Source organism: Camelus ferus, chromosome 17 (assembly GCF_009834535.1).
Source record: "Camelus ferus isolate YT-003-E chromosome 17, BCGSAC_Cfer_1.0, whole genome shotgun sequence".
Taxonomy (NCBI): domain Eukaryota; kingdom Metazoa; phylum Chordata; class Mammalia; order Artiodactyla; family Camelidae; genus Camelus; species Camelus ferus.
The window spans coordinates 18,102,038-18,122,410 of NC_045712.1; the positions used below are offsets into that span (position 1 = coordinate 18,102,038).

General features: G+C 40.9%; 1 long non-coding RNA gene across 2 annotated transcripts in view; it reads right to left on the reverse strand.

Moving 5' to 3' along the window:
• LOC116657105 overlaps positions 1 to 20,373 on the reverse strand; it is a 551,457-nt gene that overhangs the window by 191,688 nt on the left and 339,396 nt on the right. For both annotated transcript variants that reach the window (XR_004312080.1, XR_004312081.1), the window contains one exon: positions 1,231 to 1,295. This is a non-coding gene — a long non-coding RNA (uncharacterized LOC116657105). The remainder of the gene's footprint in view (positions 1 to 1,230; positions 1,296 to 20,373) is intronic.

The following is a 20,373-nucleotide window of genomic DNA, read 5'->3' on the forward strand; positions in this document are numbered from 1 at the left end:
GAGACACTATCTGTCTTCTATGAAGCCACACATTAAAAAGGTTTGCAAAACTGTAAAACAGTGCCACTCATCTCACTAATTTCTTTTTGTTTTCAAAAATATAGCTATTGTTCATAAAAAAAAATTTTAGTTACTACACAATGGGTTAATTATTTTTAAAATAGGTAAATATATAAACTTAATTTTTTACCTTTAATTTATATTACAGTTAATATGTAAGCAAAGCCCTTTGGAGTCCTCAATAATTTGAAAGTGTAAGGTATATGAGACCATGAAATTTGAGGACCATGATTTCATAAATGATCAAAGGAGGAACTCTCCACAAATCTTGATTCCACAAATCAAGGACAGGGCACACAGGAAGGTAGGTTCTTCCAAATTCATTTCACCATCTAGTAGACAATTAAACAGTTGCTTCTTGACCAGGATCTAACCTCTTATCCTCGGAGAACAGATAACAAAATTACAGAGCAAAGAAAAGACAACCTAAGTTTAGCCCCAGGACACGCTTCTATTTTCTTGGGTAAGACATACTCTTCTCTCTTTTTTTTTTTTTAAATAAGATTTTTGTCTTCTGGGTATTTCCATATTACCCAAGATAAGCAGCAATCCACTTTACACGAACATAGACAAGATGCTTTGGGATCACCCAAGAGTCTATAACACCAAATATTTATAAAGACAGAAAGCAGGACAAGAGGTGATATATTTCACCTTTTAACAAATATCATCCCCAATGCCTATAATAAAAGATTATAGTAACATTCTGCTGCTGATGTGTCTTATGTTATTTAAATAAAACCCACAAATTCCAATACCACTATGGCACGACTAATGGTAGACGACGGGAAAGGATACCATGTTTCCAACAGAGATTGGCATCTTGGACCAACGTAACCATTCCAGATCATCAGATTAAGACCCAGATCACACTAATATTAGAGAAATTTTGAGAAGCAATACATCTAGCAACACTTAGCAGAATTCAATGATTCAAACCTTCAAAAGCATACAATATTATTCCAAAAGCAGAACATTTATCATCCTGGGAATGAGTGAAACCAAGAAAGTTCAAATAAGAACTCCGTTCCCCATGTATGTTTTTCAGAATAAATCAAATAGTGACCACTCTTTAGTATGGACTATTCTGTAGCCTACATCATCCAATCATGGGAGGACTGGGTGCTTGGTTTCTCATCAAGTAAACGTAAGGAAATCTTACTTACTTACCTGAGTCCAAGACCATCCAAGCTCCTTGACCACTGAATCTGCCATGTCATCTTCCTATCACAGAACTGTGAAATATAATAAAAACAATTATCAGCAACCAGCCTGAAACCCTTCTACACTTCTCCCTAAACTGTGCTTCTTTACTTCTGAAATGAGCAGCAGCTTGAGGAAAGGGAGACATGGGGGATGAGACTACATGTAACTCTCAAGAAACTGCCCCCTGGAGCGCACCCTTCCAGGGAGGGCATCAGCTTTTCTTTGCCTTTTTTTGCTCAGGTTCATTTTGTCTTTCACAAGCTACAAACACAGTGATGCTAACTTTATGATAGCAGTGCCAAAGTTGTGTGTGTGTTTTTTTTTTAAAGAATAAATCAATTTTATCATACAAAATTAAGGCTTTTGCATTTTTAAGTTTACTGAGATTAACAGCAGCAGCAACAAAAATCTCTAAAGAATCTTATTTTAACTCCTTTACAAGAAGAATTAAATATTTAGTTTCTTTATCCCCCACCCCTAAAATTAGCAAAGTGGACAGACCGAATGTTGTAGAAAAAAATACTATAAATAACACCAGATCTTAAAAGGAGTATGTCCAAATGTTACTGCTCGGCTTGATGATGTTCATGGCAAGGGAAGGTGTGACTCTAAATCCCTTGGAAGATGTAGCCAGCCCACCTGGCATCTCTAGCCAATCCACCATTTTCAGATTCAACAAAAGCAGAATCATTTTCCCAAGTACAAAACATATTGTCCTGAAACCAGAAGATTGAGCAGCTAATGCATCATCCCATGAGTCTCCTCTGATAAGTCATAAAGAAATAAAATACACTTCAGGGGTAACAGTGAGAATCTGGCGTTAAATTTTCCTCGAGTCTGGAGGCGCCGGGCTTTCATTTGTAGCAACAATGGTCTGTTCCAGTGTTTTGATCTCTTTCTTTTGTTTGTCAGTAAAAGTAGCATACCTTTTAGCTATTGTATCAGAATCTGTTTTTGCACGCTGTGTTTGCATTTGTTTCTTACAGGATAAAAAATTATTTTAACTGCCTCAAGGTAACTGTTAATGAGACCAGTTTTTTAAGTAAGACAGAGATCTTCAACCTCATCTTCAGGGCCAAAATAAGGAAACAAGGCACACAGGGCTTTCTTATAGTTTTGTGATTCATGTTGTAGATAGAAATTGTATGACTTAGTCTGATATCCCTGTTTGGGGTTAGAAACAATAAATCTAATAAACAAGACAAACTAGCTCTTAAGAGTCAACCCAGCCAAGGCTACCCTTAAGAGTTTCTTTATTACCATCAACTGAGTGGTCAATAATTTTGTCCTGTTCCATAATTAAACCACATGACCCAAACATACTGTCCACTGTTATCCCCTCTTCACTAAAGGATTACGTTTTTCCAAAGCTTTGGTACTAAGCAACCACGAAGAGTTTCAAAAACACAATTTTTCTTATCCAGCAACTAGACAATGGGCTCCTCACAGGCTTCAGTAAAAACAAAAGTTAAAAACAAATTAGGTTTAATTTATATTTCTTAATATTCCCCCTTAATGTCATTCCTCTTCGTGTTACTTTCAGTCTCATAAAATTATTATTCGCAGAAAACAAAAATTCCTCCTGGACTCTCTGCTTTCCTGCTTTCTCACTTCAGGACTTAAAATATGCAAGGAACTTTATTATCAGGGAGGAAAATATAATTATGCCTCTCAATTTATGGGAGGAACATTTGCTATGTGCTTGCCACAGGGAGATTTCATCACACCCAGAATTTGCATTGAATGTCTTTTTAATAAAGCAAGACGAATCCCTGTTCCTGGAAGAGATGTCAACCTCAAGGAGAAGATGGACCATTGTTCTAGTGCACCTGCCTAGGTCACAGCAGCTGAGGACAAAAATTAACCGTCAAAATATCCTTTATGTGAGGGCTAACCCTACAATCTTTTTATTGTGGTCAGACACATGTAATGTAAAATTTACCATTTAAAAGTGAACAATTCAGTAGCATTAAAATACAGTCATAATGTTATACAACTATCATCACCATCCAGTCCAAAAGTTTCTCATCACCCCAAAAGAAACTTTGTACCCATTGTATCTACAGTATTTTAAACCATGGATTAAACGCTAGGTTTGGGATCAGCATTTCTTTAAGTCCTCCCTTCTCATCTCCAGTAGGTGATCATAGCTGAGAGCACAGACTCTGAAATCTGACTGCTTGTATTCCAATTCTGCTCCTGGAGCCTTCTTGAGTAAATACTCATTTCTCTGAGCTTCACTGTCCTCATCTACACAATGGAAACAATCATAAAACCTCGTACACGGTTCTGAGGAATAAACTAGAGCATATACAACCTACTAGGTTCAGGGACTGGCAAGCATTAAGAGCTCACTATACACTTTGCATGTATTTATTAATTTAGTTTTCCATCATATCTTCTATGTACTAAGCACCATTCTAAATGCTGTGTAAATATGAGCTCCTTTAAAATTCTCAATCCCAAGAGCTAGTCACTATAGTCAGCTTCATTTTACAGAAGAGGCAACTCAAGCACAGAGAGGTTAAGTAACTTGCCCAAGGTTACACAGCTTGTAAGTGGAGGCCAGGATGCAGATCCCCAGAGGCCATGCTCTCGACCACCCTGTCATGCTGCCTCTGTCTTATTACTTCCAGGTACCACACTCACACCAAAATGCACAGGCTAAGTCCTTCCTTACATTCTTTTTCTTCTTCCTGAAGCAATGTGATGCTGTCAAAAACAGAGAACATCCATGTTCCTGCCTTCTTTATCCAGCATCCTAAAGTGTTTCTGTGTGGGCCTGCCTTTACTTTTTTCATGAAATGCATAATTTTACACAGCAGTCATCAGACATGCAAATGTATTCACTCTTTTGCCCCATCACATTGTAACATAATCCACAAGAAGAATTTTATTCCCTCAAATGTATCTGATCTTAATCCTTTAATTACTAGTCATCCTTTTGTGCTTTCCATCTGTTTATGTAGATACAATATACCTTCTACACCCTGAGTGGCTGGCAGGCTCTGTGTGGCCAGTTAGCTCACATCACATCAAGAACTGCATTTAATGCTGGGTACGACAGAAAGGTGAGAACTCAGAGGGAATGTTGGAGCTCTGCCAGGTGTGCCAAAGTCATGGTGTCAGCTCATCCGGAGGCCAAGGGCACAATGCAGGAAACAGCCCCAGGCACCGGGGGGGGGGGGGTGCAGGGGGTAGCGAGCGAGCACGGGGAAACCAATACATCAGCTTCAAAAGCCCAAATTTGACAGAGAAAGAGTGAGGAGAACCAACATCAGCTAAGCCCACATGCATGCCAGTGTGTGGATGAGATGCCAGTCTAACAAAGACCACTTCCAACCACTATAAATTGTCAGCAGAGATCCGCACATTTAAACAAAGCAGGCCTACTGGAAATTCAGGGCAAGATGCTTTATTACATTAAAAGTAAAAAAAAAAAAAAAAAAAAAAAGTTACAACCTCTGATAATATAAATTTCCCTTGAGGCAAAATTGTTTTTCTTCATACCTTCAAAGGGTATGTGTCAAATTCCATTTCTCCCCTTTCTCTCTCTTTTCCCTTAATTACAAAGCTAACATACGCATCTTGTAAGGAGTTGAAACAACACAGAAGTATGCAGAGTAAAAGAGTCCCCCTCCTGCCCTCACCACCTTCCAACCCTAGTCCCCAGAGGCAACCACTGCCAACACTTTCGAATACAACTTTCAGAGTCCTTTCCTATTTTTCACACATATGCAAGTATTTTTGCACATATGTAAGTGTACATGGATATGCAAATGCATGGGTATACATACTCAAATACACAAAAACCTAACTCTTATTTTTCTTAATCATAGGAAAAAGCATAAAAAAGATGAGCCAGATTGCAGCAGAGGCTGAAGACATATTGGATCTCCTCTTAAGAGCTGCTGACACTCAGAAAATACCATTGAATTGAAAAGAAGTGCAGAGAAAAGATTAAAATGAACAGATCTTTTAGCTGAGAATGAAACATCACTCAGTGAATGATGTTATGTATGTCTAACTCCGGACTGTGGCCAGTTTAGTTGGATTGGTTAAATAACCACTCCTCCTCATCAGAATTAAGTCAATAGAATCACCTGCTTTGAAGATTTATGTTCGGTGATTCTTCAAATAGAAAACTGTTATTGCATATATTCATTGCTATTCACATCCTTGCTTATTTGATTTGACATTCTCCCTAACAGCTTGGCTCAGGCACTGCCCCTCTTGCTGAGAAAGATCCTTCCTCCACCCCTCATCTTTCTCCTTCTACCTAAAGCTTATTGCTCCCAGCACTAGGTCAGGTCCTACCACCCCTGGGAGGACTTCTTCATCACTCTGACCCAAGGACATTTCATCGCCTCTTCAATCTTACCTGTTGGGGTTTGCTACTTTGTGATCAACCAACCACTGCATGTGTTAGTTGGACTATAGTTCTGAGCAAGGGTATCTCAGGCATTTCCAGGTTACGTGGCATGATACACCTAGTACACATTAGAAGAATGTTTGATGAGAAATTTATTTCGATTGCTATGGACTGTGGCTAGATCTTGATCCATGTTCATGGCTTAAACCTCAAGTAAGAAATCAAAGATGATTTCCCCAAAGCTTACAAGTCCTGGATTCTAGGGTAAAGGAAGTTAGCATGCCGACCAGGGTTTCTTAGCTTGGAACCCCCCTCAAAGGACTCCAGAGGGTCATTAAGCCCTCTGAAATCATCAGCAACACTGGGTGTGTGTATCCATGTGCAATGGGGGTGGGGTGGGTGGGAGATAAAAGCCCATGGCTTTCACAGGTGCGCCACAGAGCCTGTGCCTTGAAAGGGTTAAGAAACACTATTTAGGTCACAGAGCAGACATATAAAGGCAAGTGTTTGAGGAAGGGGTGGCATTTGAGTAGCAGGGTGGGGGCTTGGGTAACAGAAAGGGCCCTGCCTCTTTCCACACACAGAAGAGTTTCTAGGAGCATTTGTTTCCACTCCTCTGTTTCAGCCAGCTGCTCAAACGCTTGACATTAATAAACTATCTCCCTTTTGATACTTTTCAACTCACTGAAAAATATCCGGTCATGACCATAAACTCCCTTTATGACAGGAGATTGCAGCAGGGAGGGCTGCAGGGCTGCAACTGAGAAAAGTGCCTCAGGCCAGAGAGGGTTTACATAAAAATGAGACCTGCACCTTAATAGGATCTCAAACCTCAGTACACCATTCCACATTCAGTTAAACACACGCACACGACACTGCAAAGTCCTCTTTCTACTGGAATGTGCTTATGCATAAGCGGTGTGAATGATCCGTAGAACGAAACATGGCTCTGAGAACCACGTACAACCCTTCAGCTCCTTAGAGGGTATTAGTAAGAAGGATTCTAGAGCACAGTATCCAAGCCAAAGAGAAGTCTGGTGAGTGGAGCTCATTATTTCTGAAACTTGTCATGACCCACAATAGAAAAAAACAAACAAAAAAACCCACGTCATTTGCTCTGACTTAAATTAGAACTGGTTTCCCACCTGAGTGGTGTGTTGAATCTTCGGCAGAATAACAGATGACGTCTTAGACAATCACACATTTATCTTGGGATGAGAATGAACCCAGCAGTATTTAGACATATCTCGATTTCAAATGATGGAAGCAATTACCCCATTACAAGACGAGAAGCAAAGTCTATATTTTCTGGGAATCAGGACATCTGAGCCTGCCATTGATAGGTATGTGACCTTGGACAAATCAGTTAATCAGATTTTCCTCGTTTGTAAAGTGAGGGGGGCTGGATTCTGTCTCCTCTCAGCTTCCTCCCAGCTCTGGCATTCTGAAGTTTATGTTATCATTCCAAAGGCAGAGAATAGATGAAGAGATTTTTGATTGGAAGGGAAAAAAAAGATCTATCCCACTTTAAGACATGAATTCTTGGAAACCCATGCTGGATTATGGATCTGTAAAATGGATCTCATCCTTTTATTAGATATAGAAATAGGCTGTCTTAGATAATTTACTACTTAATATTTAAACTTTAGGTTTTCTGATCTTAGCCTCTCTGGAGGTGAAGGCCATCGAAACAAAACACCGAAGTACAACATCTAGAAGATGTTTTAATATGCCCATTTTAAATGGTCATATATCAGGTTTTCTGCAGTTTGGTTTGTCCAGGACCAAAACTTTCTTTTTATTGAACAACTCACAGCTCACCCATCACACGACAATATAGGACCACGTACTGGGAAACAGGGAGGTCTCAGTGAATTTGGTCGTAAAAGATCAGAAACTCTTTTCAATGTAACTCCACCATCTTTTACCAATGTCTAAGAAGATAAGAATAATTTATGTCCTTTCACGACAGCATTTCAAAAGAAAGCAAAGGGCATGTACACATGCTTCTGACTTGGGAAAATTTTATTGCAGAGCTCAGAAGAAAAGGCACAGAACAGGCTCACAGCATGTCTGAGCCTCTTTAGCTGGAAGAATTAGAACAGCTTCGCCCAGGGAATGGTTTGTCTCCAAAGATCAAGGGTCCACTGATGTCAGTTATCCAGGAAGTAAAAATAGCTGAGAAGATGGACCAAAGGGATATTTGCACTCAGCAACTCAGTTCTGGAGTTGAGAGAGCAAGATGACTCCTGGAATGTGCTGTAGACACAGATGGGCTTCTCTGACTTGGTATGAGAGATGTGCCAATAGCCACGTTCCTGCCTAAAAACCTCCATAGCGCTAGGTTATCTTTCTGTATCTTTTCTTCACAATGAATCGTTCAAGAATCCTAATTTTCCCTCAGAATATATTTATTCAATTACTCCTGAAATATGCAGCTGAATTTTCTATCTGGGCAAAATGTACCTCCTTTAAGTAAAGGGGAAATCGTATGTTAAATCAATAATATTGAGTGACTGATGATCCAAATAACTCCACATTAGCTTTACATACTGTGGCCTCTAGATCTTTTATTCCATGAAGTTATGAAGACCTGCTGTGTGCTAGTTTTCCTCCTGGGTGACAGTGACACGGGGAAGGTAGGACAACACACTGAGTATGACAACCGTAGAGAGCCTTTTGAGGCAAGAAAATTATGCCTCTCTATTCTCTCTGGTGAAAACTATGACCCACAAAGCGAGAGTACAGCATGCCCATTCAATTCCTCCTTCTGATACTTATTAACTCAGCTAGTCTCTCTGAACATCAGCACCCGCGTCTGTAAAATCAGGATAATAATACCTACGTCATGGGTTGGTTGTAAGGATTAGGTGGGCTAAATTACGCGGCACCCTGAATGAGTCTGCTAGCGCTGCTGTCACAAAATACCCCAGACTGGGTGGCCTCAACCACGGACCTTCATTCTCTCCTAGTTCTGGACGCTGGGAGTCTAAGATCAAGACCCCTCCAGTGTTGGTATCTCGCTAGCCCTGTTCCTGGCTTGCACATCTCTGCCTTCTCATAGTGTCCTCACCAGATCTCTGTCATTTCTTCTTGGAAGAAGACAAAGAGGAGTCCTGCTGACAGATTACAGCCCCAGTGTTGCGACCTCAATTTTAACGACCTACCTAAAGTCCCTGTCTCCAAATGCAGTCATGTTGGGGTTGGGGCTTCAACAGATGAACTTTAGGAAAACAGACTTCACTTTGTACCAGGCCCTTCACACAGTCCCTGGCATGTTGAGCAGGTGACATTTATTGAGAGCTCACTTTAATTGCCGCTGTTATTTTTGTAACGGTAGGAGTGAAGAGTGTTTTCTCCATAAACTCAAGACAAGTTAGGAAGATTGAAAAAAGTAAAAGTGAGAAAGAAAATGACTATCAAATCTTTCTCAAAAGCCCCTGTCCCCACATCACCTTCTCAAGAAGATTGTTTTTCTCATGTGGGGTTCAGTACCTGTGGACCGGGGTGCCTACTGGCACCTGTGACCCCCTATCTGATGCTGGTCATGAGTTATGATACCCAGCCTCTTGGTTCCATCCTGCCTACTCGCTCCCCCAGCCCATCATTTTGCAGTCAGTTCATCACAGGCCTAAGCAATAGCACTGTTGCAGCTATTCTGCTCCAGAAGGCAGGGTCTGATCTGCACCCAGGAGCCATTACAGCATTTCTGTTTGCTTTAATGAACAGGCCTCTAAAGCAGAACACGTTCCAAAATGAACTTACACAACAGTCACTGTACTCTTCTCTTGGCACAAGGAGAAAAACTTTCACTTTAGGAATTTGTGACCATTTGGTGAAACCTTTGTACATGGGCCTCTGATGTAAATTTTTGGGTAAACTTCAGAGAGAGAAGCTTTTAAGGAATGGAAACTGTTTGGTCAGTCTTTGATGATGCAGGGGAAAAAAATTGCTTGTTCCAAAGCGCTAATTCGCAATACAAATACTACATAAAAATCAGTATTTTAAGTGCTTGCTTACCTTGTCCAAAACAAATGCCTGCTTAGAATCTGAGTGGGAATTTACGGGTAAGACCCTGGAGTCAGAGACCCTTACTACTAATGCTGGTTTCTCTAGCACCAGATGGGTAAAACCAGGGGTATAAGGATTACCCAAGGCGTGAACACATATGTGTCAAAAGTAAACAAGAATAACTGACATCCAACAAAACTTTACTCAAACTTGGCAACTACAGGTAGTTGAGCCAGTGTAATGATAGAATCTTCCCAAAATACAATATGGTTCAGTAAGCGGTATTCTTATTTTGTCTCAAGATTAAAAAAAAAAAAAAAACACCTAACGGGTGATATTCCATCCCTGTAAGTCACAGACACCCACAAAAACCCTTCTTTACCTCAGCTAGCCCCACCCTAATCCAAGGCATCGTCTTCCCGTACTTCTGCCCCTCAACAAAATTCTTTCTTACTGGTACACTGGTTCACACTCTTTCCCTTGTTCCAATCCAATGTTTTCTTTTTTAATATATTTTTTAATCGTGGTAAAGTATACCTAATGCAAAATGTACCATTTGAACCATTTTATGAGTACAATCCAATGTCACTAAGTACATTCACAATGTTGTGCAACCATTACTACCATCCGTCTTCAGAACTGCCTTATCATCCCAAAGTGCAACTCTGTACCCATTAAACAGTAACTCCTCCAGCCCCTGGTAACATTTATTCTACTTTCTTTCTCTACCCATTTGCCTATTCCAGCTACTTCATATAAATGGAATAATATTTGTCCTTTTGCATCTGGCTTATTTGATTTAGCATTAATGTTTCCCAGGTTCATCTGTACTGTAACATGTATTAGAATTTCTCTCTTTTTAAGGCTGAATACTATTCCATTGTACACATATACCATATTTTATCCATTTATCTTTCAGTTTCTAGAAACTATCAAAACTTTTCTCCATGGTTTTCATGTATGCTATTTCCTGTGCCTACAACATTTTCCCCTTTCTTGGTTTTTTCCCCTCATCTTTCAGGTTTAATATAAAGAAAACCTCAAGGAGGCCAGCCCTAATGGTCCCCAGCATTCGGGTCCACCCGTCCTATCACTGTCACTGGTCCCCCTTTACGTCCTTCACAGCACTTGGTTCACGGAACAGCTGCGTCTTTGGTTGCTCTTTTCTCTGGTGATTCTCCAGTTCCCCCAACGTAAGGGTCTTAGCCGTCTTATCTACCCTGTATCTCCATGCCTGGCACATTGCTGACCTGCAGTGAATAATTACTGCATGAAAACAAATGGCGTTGACTATAGCACACAGGCAAAGAAGTCTTGTCAAGAAGGTCGGCAGGAAACAGGAATACTCTACAGTTGGCGGTCGATGGGTTGTCACACATACCAAACTCAGCTGAAACATGCCCACTCTGGCCTACAAATTCAGTGATCTGGAGAACACATCTAGCCAAAAGAAGGAACACTGAGTGGTACACCATTAAAAAATAAATTTTTTTTTAAAAGATTCCTCAATCCAATGCCACCACTCATGTCACAGCTTTAGGACACTACTACTTAATAATAGTGAAGAACAAGGAGTTATTCCATGCCCAGGCAGTTTAAGACAAAATACTTCCAAAGGTTCTGGTAATGCCTCCACTGACATTCATAGCTGGAGATAATTTACATCACACCAGCTCCACTCACGACAATTTACCAAAGCTACTGCCTTCACAATACCCACTGAGAGCGACATTAATCACAGATGCAATGGGGCCGGGGGTTAAGTAACCAGTGTGGCTACTTCACAGAGAACGGGGAACAAAACCGGCTCCCAGGTGGGGGCTGTCCCCTGCCGCAGCATTTGTACAGCTACAGCAGGAAGTTATCAGCAGAATCCCTAGTTTTCTCTAAGGAACTAATTTTGAACCAGAAGCACCACCAGGAAACAGAACAGCCCGAGGGTCACCAGCACTGACTCGGGAATCAGAGCTGGTTTGAAGCTTTCCTCTGATAACCATGAGGACAGGGTGACCTTGGGTAAATGACTTCACTTTTCTGAACCTCACTTTTCTTATCTGCAAAATGAGGCCCAGAGACCACCCCTTCAATATACACTAAGAACATGAGTTCTAGAAACAAACTGTTTGGGTTCATATACTGAGTTTGCCTCTTGTTAGCCACATGCTGATGGGCAAGCTGGACAAGTCCCTCCCTGGGCCTCAATTTCCTCACTGATCAAGTAGGGACAAGAGTAGTCCCCTGTGAACAGCTGACACAGTTCTTAACATGCAACTCAGAACACGGCACATAAGAAAGGCCCAGAAAATATCAGAAATTGCTGCAGTTTTTATTTTCCAGGCCATTCTACTAACTTAAAGATGTTCCTTGATACAGCGACTGAAAGAAGTTCTCATAGGTACCCATCAAGGATGCTTTGGGTAGTAATGCCAAAGGGTGAAATGAAATATTCTATACATTCTTAAGATCTCTGGGACAAAAGCATTCAGAATCCCCTACAAACAGAGCTATTGAAGCAACACCTTGCATCCTGTGCCATGTAAGAGGTAAGGAGAGGTGAGCAGGAGAATGAAAGCCTATACGATGGGGTGTGGAGGAGGAAGGGTGGGAAGACACTCAGAGATAGGTAACAACTTCCATCATTCACAAACAATTTTCCATTCAATTCCAGGAGTTCACACACTTCAAATAACCCCTGCCATTCGACACCAGAATGCTGTTTAAATCAGATTGCCTGGGGGTCCTGACAGACCAATACTGACTCCTCCGAGAGGCTTCCTTGGCACATTACTACTCCCATAGGACAAGGCCATTTCTTGGCCACTATAAGCACGGAATCCCTACATTTCAAGTCCTTCTCTGGAGGTTCTTCCAAAGTCGCTCTTCCATTCTTAATGATGCCACAAAGTCTGAAGCCTTGCTCTCTATACTGATGACCATCTCCTTGCTTATGATGAAGCAGGGGCAGCTTGTTCCTTTGACACAAAGTATCTGAGAGCCTGGTCCGTGCAGGGCATTGCGCTGGGGGCTGGGGCCCAAACAGTGATCGACAGGCATTGGTCCTCAGTGAGCTCACAGCTTAGAAAGTGAACCTGCAGAGTAATCTGGGAGTGTGGGGATGGTAGGAGACGCTATGGAAACAGACACAGGCCTGAACCAGGGTTGGGGGCTCAGAAAGGCTTTCCAGGGAAGCCGTCTCAAAGCAGAGCTAAAGAGGAACCCAAGCTAACCAGCAAAGGGGTGTGAAGGGTAGCAAAGGAAGGGAGAAGACCACGCCAGGGAAAAGAAAGAGCGTGCTGGACAGTGTCAATAGGGGACTGGTGCCTCCAGGGTCTTGAAAATCTGAGTGAGTGAAACTCTAGAGTGTAAGACAAGTAGTGGTCTGAAAGGACCTCCTGGTGGAAGACTTTGAAGATGATATTGGAGGGTTTTGATACTATCTGGTAGAAAGCAGAGATTGAAGGAATTTTAAGCTGAAAAGTCACACAGTTCACGCATCCACCAATCCTGAGGGACAACTACATTTTGGTGACAGGATCATGTCCCCAGCACCCATCAGACACATACCCATCGGTGTCTGCTTCTCAAGCATGTGTCCAGAGAACCTAGGACTCTCTGGTGAATAAGGCCCTGCCTCTGCCCACATGAGGCTCTCTGCTGAACCGAGGTCTCTTTGTCGAAACAACAAGATGGATGACAGAAACAGGTGGGGACATTTAGGAAGCAGAACTGAGTGCAGTCGTGGCTCAGTCACAACAGCCCCTGGGGACACACAGTGGAAAAGAACTGAGAAGTTGGGAAGAGACACCCCATAGGAACTTGGTCTCCATGAAGGTGACACTGGGCTGGCAGAGGAAGAAGGTACCTGAGGGGACATTCGCTGGGTGTCCCTCAAGGTAGGGAACAATAATGAAAGCAGGCACAAAAAATGCATGACGTCTTAAATGAACAAGAAAGGCCAGCTCACACGAGATCCCCTGCAGTCTTCTTACAGAACATTTAGAGTTTCTCCAAAACACTCTTAAAAGATAATTAACTTAATCTGGCACATTACAAAGTCATTTTAAATATTCATTTGGTGAATGAAGTAATATATTCAGCAGCATGTGTGTGTCAGTGATAAGTCAGTTTATCAAGGGCCAGAGGAGCCCCATTTCCAGGCAAGGGCCTCTTTATGAATCTGGGGGCGGCAATTATCTCCTACCAGCCTTGCCACCTGCAATTTGGTTGCTTGTGATGTGGTCTGGCTTTAAAAATAATACCAAATTATCTGTAGGGGCTCCCATCCTGGGCTCCCAATCTGAGGGCTTACACTGAATACAAGCAAGTTTAAGGGAGGAAACAGCCCCATTCTAACCATGCTCTTGAAGATACAACTAAATTAAGGAAATTTTATATCCTTTCCTTGAGTTTTATTTGTTTACTTATTTATTTTGAAGTATAGTCAGTTTACAATGCTGTGTCAATTTCTGGTGTACAGCATAATGTTTCAGTCATACGTATATATATATATATTCCTCTTCATATTCTTTTTCATTATAGGTTACGAGATATTAAATATAGCTCCCTGTGCTGTACAGTGGTAACTTGTTGTTTTTCTACTTTATATATAGTAGTTAATACTTTCAAATCACAAACTCCCAATTTAGCCCTTCCCACCCCCTCCTCCACCTCCCTGCTCATAAGCACAAGTTTGTTTTCTATGTTTGTGAGTCTATTTCTGTTTTGTAAATAAGTTCATTTGTGTCTTTTTTTTTTTTTTAGATTACCTTAAGTTTTATTTTTAAAAAGGTCATTTCGTCTTTTCATTGCCATTTCATGCATTTCAAAACTAATCCCTTTTAAAGAAACAAGCCATTGGGGGCCATCTAGATACATAAATCGTAATTACAGGATTCCCTTAATTAATTTTGACAGAGGATTTCACAACAGAGATCCCAAGCCAGTCTCGTTTTCCCCAGAAAAGCACTGTGCATGTAATCTTTATTCACAGGGCCCTCTGCTGAAGATGGAGGTTTAAAAGCCATCCTCTTTAACTACCTTATTGCTAATAACAACAGAAACAAATAAGTACCTTTGCAGTTCCATCAGAAAGTGGCACTCAAACTGTCCCAGCTGGCATGCATGTGGCCCCAGAGGTCACCACTGTTCATTAGCTTTACTTGTGATAAGATCTGGAGGCAAAAATGGGAGCTAAATATAGGGCCACTGACTGGATTAATGAGGAAAGTAAGGCATTCCAAAGAAAGTCATCAACCAAGCCCTGAGAGACGCTAAGTCAGTTGCCCCCCCATGTTCAGACCGAGTTCCTCCGCAGTGGAGGCCACACTGTCCTCGTGGCTGGATCCCGGTGCCCAGCCTGGGGACTGGGTGCCGTGGGTCCCCAGTAAGTACTGCTGCACCTGCGTGTCAATCTCAATCTCCAGCACCTCAGCCAGGTAATGTTTCCAGTCCTCCGTCATCTCCGATTTCAAGAGGTAAGAAGTCTTTCTTCATTCTGTCACAAGCATCCCAGCTAAACAGACACACAAACCTACTTGCTCTACAAAAGCTTTTTACATCCTACACCAACTGCTTTGAATTTTTATAGTTGGGTCTGGTGGATCCCATTCCCCCATCCACTCACTCACTCAGATGTTTGCTGACCCCACACTCTGGTAGAGCTCAGTGGTCCCTGCCCTTCAAAAGCTGACAATTCTGATAATCACACCAAATCAGGGCCACTTGCAGGGGGACAAGAAAAGCAATCCCTGTTTGTAAGTATGTCTTTTTATCCCTAGACCTTGAATGGTCCACTTTCTGCAATTCAAAAAATGCACCTTGAATCTCTTACCCTCTTATTCTCTGCACAAGTAGCGCTGATGCACCATGAACTTTGCTGCTGTTTATAAACCTTACCTGACGTGGACACCCCATCTCTAAGCCTGGGCTCCAGGGTTTTCCAAACTCTAGTATGTATGCAAATTCCATGAGGGTCTTCTTTGACTGGGGAAGGGCCTGAGAGCCTGCATTTCTCGCAAGCTCCCAGGTGTCACCATGCATCTGGTCTGCAGCCCATGCTTGGAGTAGGTCTTTCCCCTGTGGGTGTTTTTCATTTTCATTTGCAATCTCTCCTCAGTATGACACTCAGATTTTACTGGTGCTCCCATAAAAACTAACACCACAACCCAATTCGTTCCACATGAGAACACTGCTGTAAAAGTAGGCTCACTTCACTCTTTCCCCATTTGTCATTTCAATCACTGAAGACACACAAATTAAAAAGAGAGAAAGAGAGAGAGAGAGAGAGAAACAATGAAGTACCTAATGTCCCATGTTCCCCTGTTTATCTGAAGGTGTTGATTACCTCGAGGTAATTTTTTTCTTGTAAAGTAATTTATTTTAAGTAAAAAAAAAAAAGGTCAGGCAGCTATTTCATTTATCACTATTACAAAGGAGTCTAACCCAGTGATGGAGAAAGCGAAGGAGAAATTAATTACAAGTCAGAAGCTGCAATAACACTCCCGGTAATTGTGACAAAAATTTTAAATTAACATTTCTGTCACTGAGAGGAATTTGATTAATTTTACAATTGGAGATGCTATCGCCCGAATATTGGGAGGATCAGAAGACACAGCAGTCTGCAGTTTGAGATGTAGATGGCTTCTTTAAGACTCAGAATGTATCTGTGAGGCACCTTCACACTTTATTAACAGCTCAATCAGTGCCAGGCTGGAAATAATTAGCCAAGAAACCATGGAGTAACTGGCAAACCGTGTGAAAAGAAATACAAGCAATGAGTTTCTCTAAAGCTGTAACAAAGCAGACCTTATTTTGTGTTACAAAGTATCCTGGGAAGACGCTGTTGCCACTGAAATCTGCCCTTCGGGAAATAAAACAACAGAGCAGGCAGCAGATACACTTTTCCTTTGGTATTTCCTTAAAGATTTTACTCTGGGGAGCAATAGAAGAGGACTCGAAGCCAAAATAATAAAAATTAAGAAGAAAGGAAAAGAGGTGTTAATAACATGTTAATAACTAGCTGACAATGTTCTTGCAGTGATGAATTTACCAATGATCTGTGTAGTATACTGGCCTCAAACTAAAATGTATGACACTTAATTTAGGGCTTATTATATTTAGTTTAAAGCTTTATCTGTACTAATTTCTTCAACCCCCAAATGACCCATTTAAGTAGATTCTATAATCATCCTCATTCTGTGGCTATCCTATCTTGTGGCACAAGAGATTAAGAAACTTACCCTGGGTCGCACACCTACAGAGTGATGGACAGATACTAATTCCCAAGCAAACTGGCTCCAGAATCCACAATCTTAACCAGGGGTAAGCAAACCACATCCCACAGCTTACCATCTATTTTTGTAACTAAAGTTGAACTGGAACACAGCCATGCTCATTCACTTCCATTCTGTTCATGTCTGTTTTTTCACTATGGCAATAGAGTTGGGTAGTTGCAACAGAGACCCATGCTCATAAAGCCAAAAATGGGGACGATCTGCCTTATATGGAAAAGGTCGCCAACTCTTGCTCTCAATTGCCTCTTAGAAGACTCCCACATTAATTCACAGCATCCAGGAAAGAGCAGTTGACAGACACTGTGGGTCACTTGAAAGAGCAAGCAACAGGGAAATGCGAAACCAACAGGCTGGAGAATGTACTTGCACAACGTGTATGCTAACTTCTTCATTTATTCAAGACGCTGATAACAGCACATGGGATTGCATTAGATTTTGATGTAACACCTATTATTTAACTTATGGAGGAAAAGCGGGACATACAATTTCCACATCTTGACTCCTATAGTCAAGAGATGGTAGTTTCTAGCATGGATCACTGAGATGTTATCAGGGAGGCAAACCTTGAGAGAAACAGGATTCATTTCTTTCCACGGAAAATAAACAGAACTTCACGGCAAATTACAGTTTGAGACTACTGCTTGCATTGAGGCTTTTCAGGTCTCTGGGGGAAGTTTGGGAACATGCAGGCACTTTCCAAATCCCACAGGATGAAAAAAGAAATATAAGCAAAAAAAGAAAAAAAAAGTAGTATGACTTCCCCTGAAGTCTGAGTTTTTTAACTGTATAGGATGAGAGACAATCTTGATATAATTAGGGGAAATGGGAGGGAATTATTGACAATGACTGACATGTGATGTTAACAGATATTAACTAGCACTCAGTAGAAGTCTGTGATCTGAAATGGAAGCCTGGTGTAAAGCAGTGAAGGAGGGAAATTGAGAGAAAGTTTGCTGGAAAGGTCACTTTTAACACCCAAGGAATATTTATAACAATAGTTCATCTATAGGAGCAAAGGGGGAAAAAGCTCACATATTAAAAATCAGAAAGAAAAGCAGACACTGAGAGATAATTTCCAAACTAAAGAGAAAAATCCAGGAAATGCAAAGTGCTAGATATTAAAATATATTTTAAATTTATGGAAACTAAAATAATTGCATTGACCTAAGAGTAGACAGGTGGGAAAAAGAAATAGAACTAAATCTTAAAATATGTACATAGTCAATAAAGGCAAAAGGGGGCATTTAAATCAGTGGAGGAGATTTTTCATAAATGTGGCTAGAGCCCTCCCCTAAAAAATGTTAAGTAGTTTCTTCCCTATATAGCAAAATTAATTCCAGATGAGTTAAACAAGTTTAAAAAAAAAACTGAATCCTATAAGGACTAAAGGCGAATGTACACTTCCCTCTAATTTACTCACTCTCAGAGTGAGGTGATCAGAAAGCAAGAGAAGAGATCATGAAAAAGATTTCAGAAATATTTGGCCTCATAAAAATGAAATTAAAATTTTATTGTCAAAATGTAAAAGTCAGACAAAAAACCTTTGAGTTACCTATTATGTTAACTAATAGTTTACAAGATAATAAAAAAAGATGCCTTAATTACGGTGAACAATCATAAAACGATAGTATTAACAAACATAAAGAAGAAAAAATAATAAAGGGTAACAAAAAATCTGGTCAAAGAGGAAAACACTTGAAAATGCATAGTTATCAAAACAATGAAAAGTTTTATAGCAATCAGCTACCCAGTTTGACTTACCAGGTTAACCAAGAATATAAGCCACCACCTTCATCTTCAGTGTGCTGGTGAATTTAATCCAAGGGCCCTCCTTGATCACTGGTGGATGATGTAAGCCCGTAAAATGTTCGAAAGAAACAGGTTAACCCAGCAATTTCACTCTGAAGATTTTATCCGGAGGGGAAAAAATTGCACAGATGTTCAAAGAGAGTTGAACGCAAGCAGAGGTCTGATAGGATTGGTGGACAAAGTTTAAAAGGGAGGAAAAAACTCTAAATATCTAACAATATAACATGGTTAAATAGGGTTTGGTACATCAATTCTATGGAATAATACTCAGTTCTAATCTCTTCTAAAATAAGATTTGAAGGCAAGGGAAATATTCTAACTACAGTATTGAGTGAAAAGTAATTAACAATACAGTACGTGCAATATGACCCCTGATTCAGAAAAAAAATGATGTATATCTTTTAATTTGTATTTGTTCATTTATTTTAGGCTTTTTCATTTATTTGTATACTATTTTTGATATATATTCATATATATGCAATATTTGCAATAGGAAGATGAACAAAGGAATGTTGTTTTTCTTCTTTCTGCTTTCCTGAATTTTCTAAGCTTTTTTAAGAAAGCCTGAAAGATTTTTGTAATCTTTATGGATAAATGAATGAAGAGCCTCTTTGGAAGAGAATATGGAAACAGGCAATGCCGACCCCTGTCCCGGAGGATCAGTGTTGGAGGCAAGAGGGTTCTGGATGGCTGGGTAGAGAACAGACTTGGCTGGAAGGACAATTAGCTACTTGGGTCACGGGCTACCTCTCTCAGAGCGAGCGCTGCTGTCTGACTTTCCCATGATGTAGTGTTGCCTGGAAGAGACAGGAAGGTAGCAAGACACCAGTTTGATCAAATCCAGGGCTTCAGGGGGCCTGAGACACACACGATCACCCCAAGAAGGGAACCATCCTTCAACATTTTCAGTGTGTGGGCAGAAGCTGCCCCAAATGACCTCCTTGGAGCCACCAGTTCATCTGCCCCTAACTCCAGGATCACAGCACCACATAGGAGTCCCTATCTGCGACCAGAAAAAAAAAAAAAAAACAAACTGACTTGGTGAGACAGAAAGCATTTCATAGCGAGCATCTACAGTGATTTTTTTCCTTCAAAAACCATCAAAGGTAAAGACTCCATTAGAAGTGGTGTCACCGAATCCAATTCTCTCTCCCGTTTCTAAAAGCAGCAAGAGATGTTAAAAGGCAATGTGATAGAAAGCTTTTAGTTTGGATCCGTGTACACTTCATTCCTCTGATAGGAAGTGACTTCCACCTTTGAAGTCGTGGGCTTCATGCAGAGAAGAGCTCAATTGGTCCTCCACCACTACTCCAGTTACTTTCTGCTTTGACAGGAAAGAGGAAGAATATTGGGTATTTCCTACTGGGTAACTGGGCTCACCTGCAGAATAATAGTAAGAGTCCATTCCCGAGCAATGCAGATACCTGGCACAGGGCCTGCCATATGGCAGGAGCTCCATAATAGGCTTGAATTAATAATGCTGTGACATCCACACTATCTGGATGACAACTGGGATTTTCCCTTTCTTAAATTCCCTTTCTATGTATTTAACTGGCCAACATGTGGGCCGCTTGAATTTTACTCATTTCAGGCATTCTGAACTCATTCTGAGATGTCTGGCTT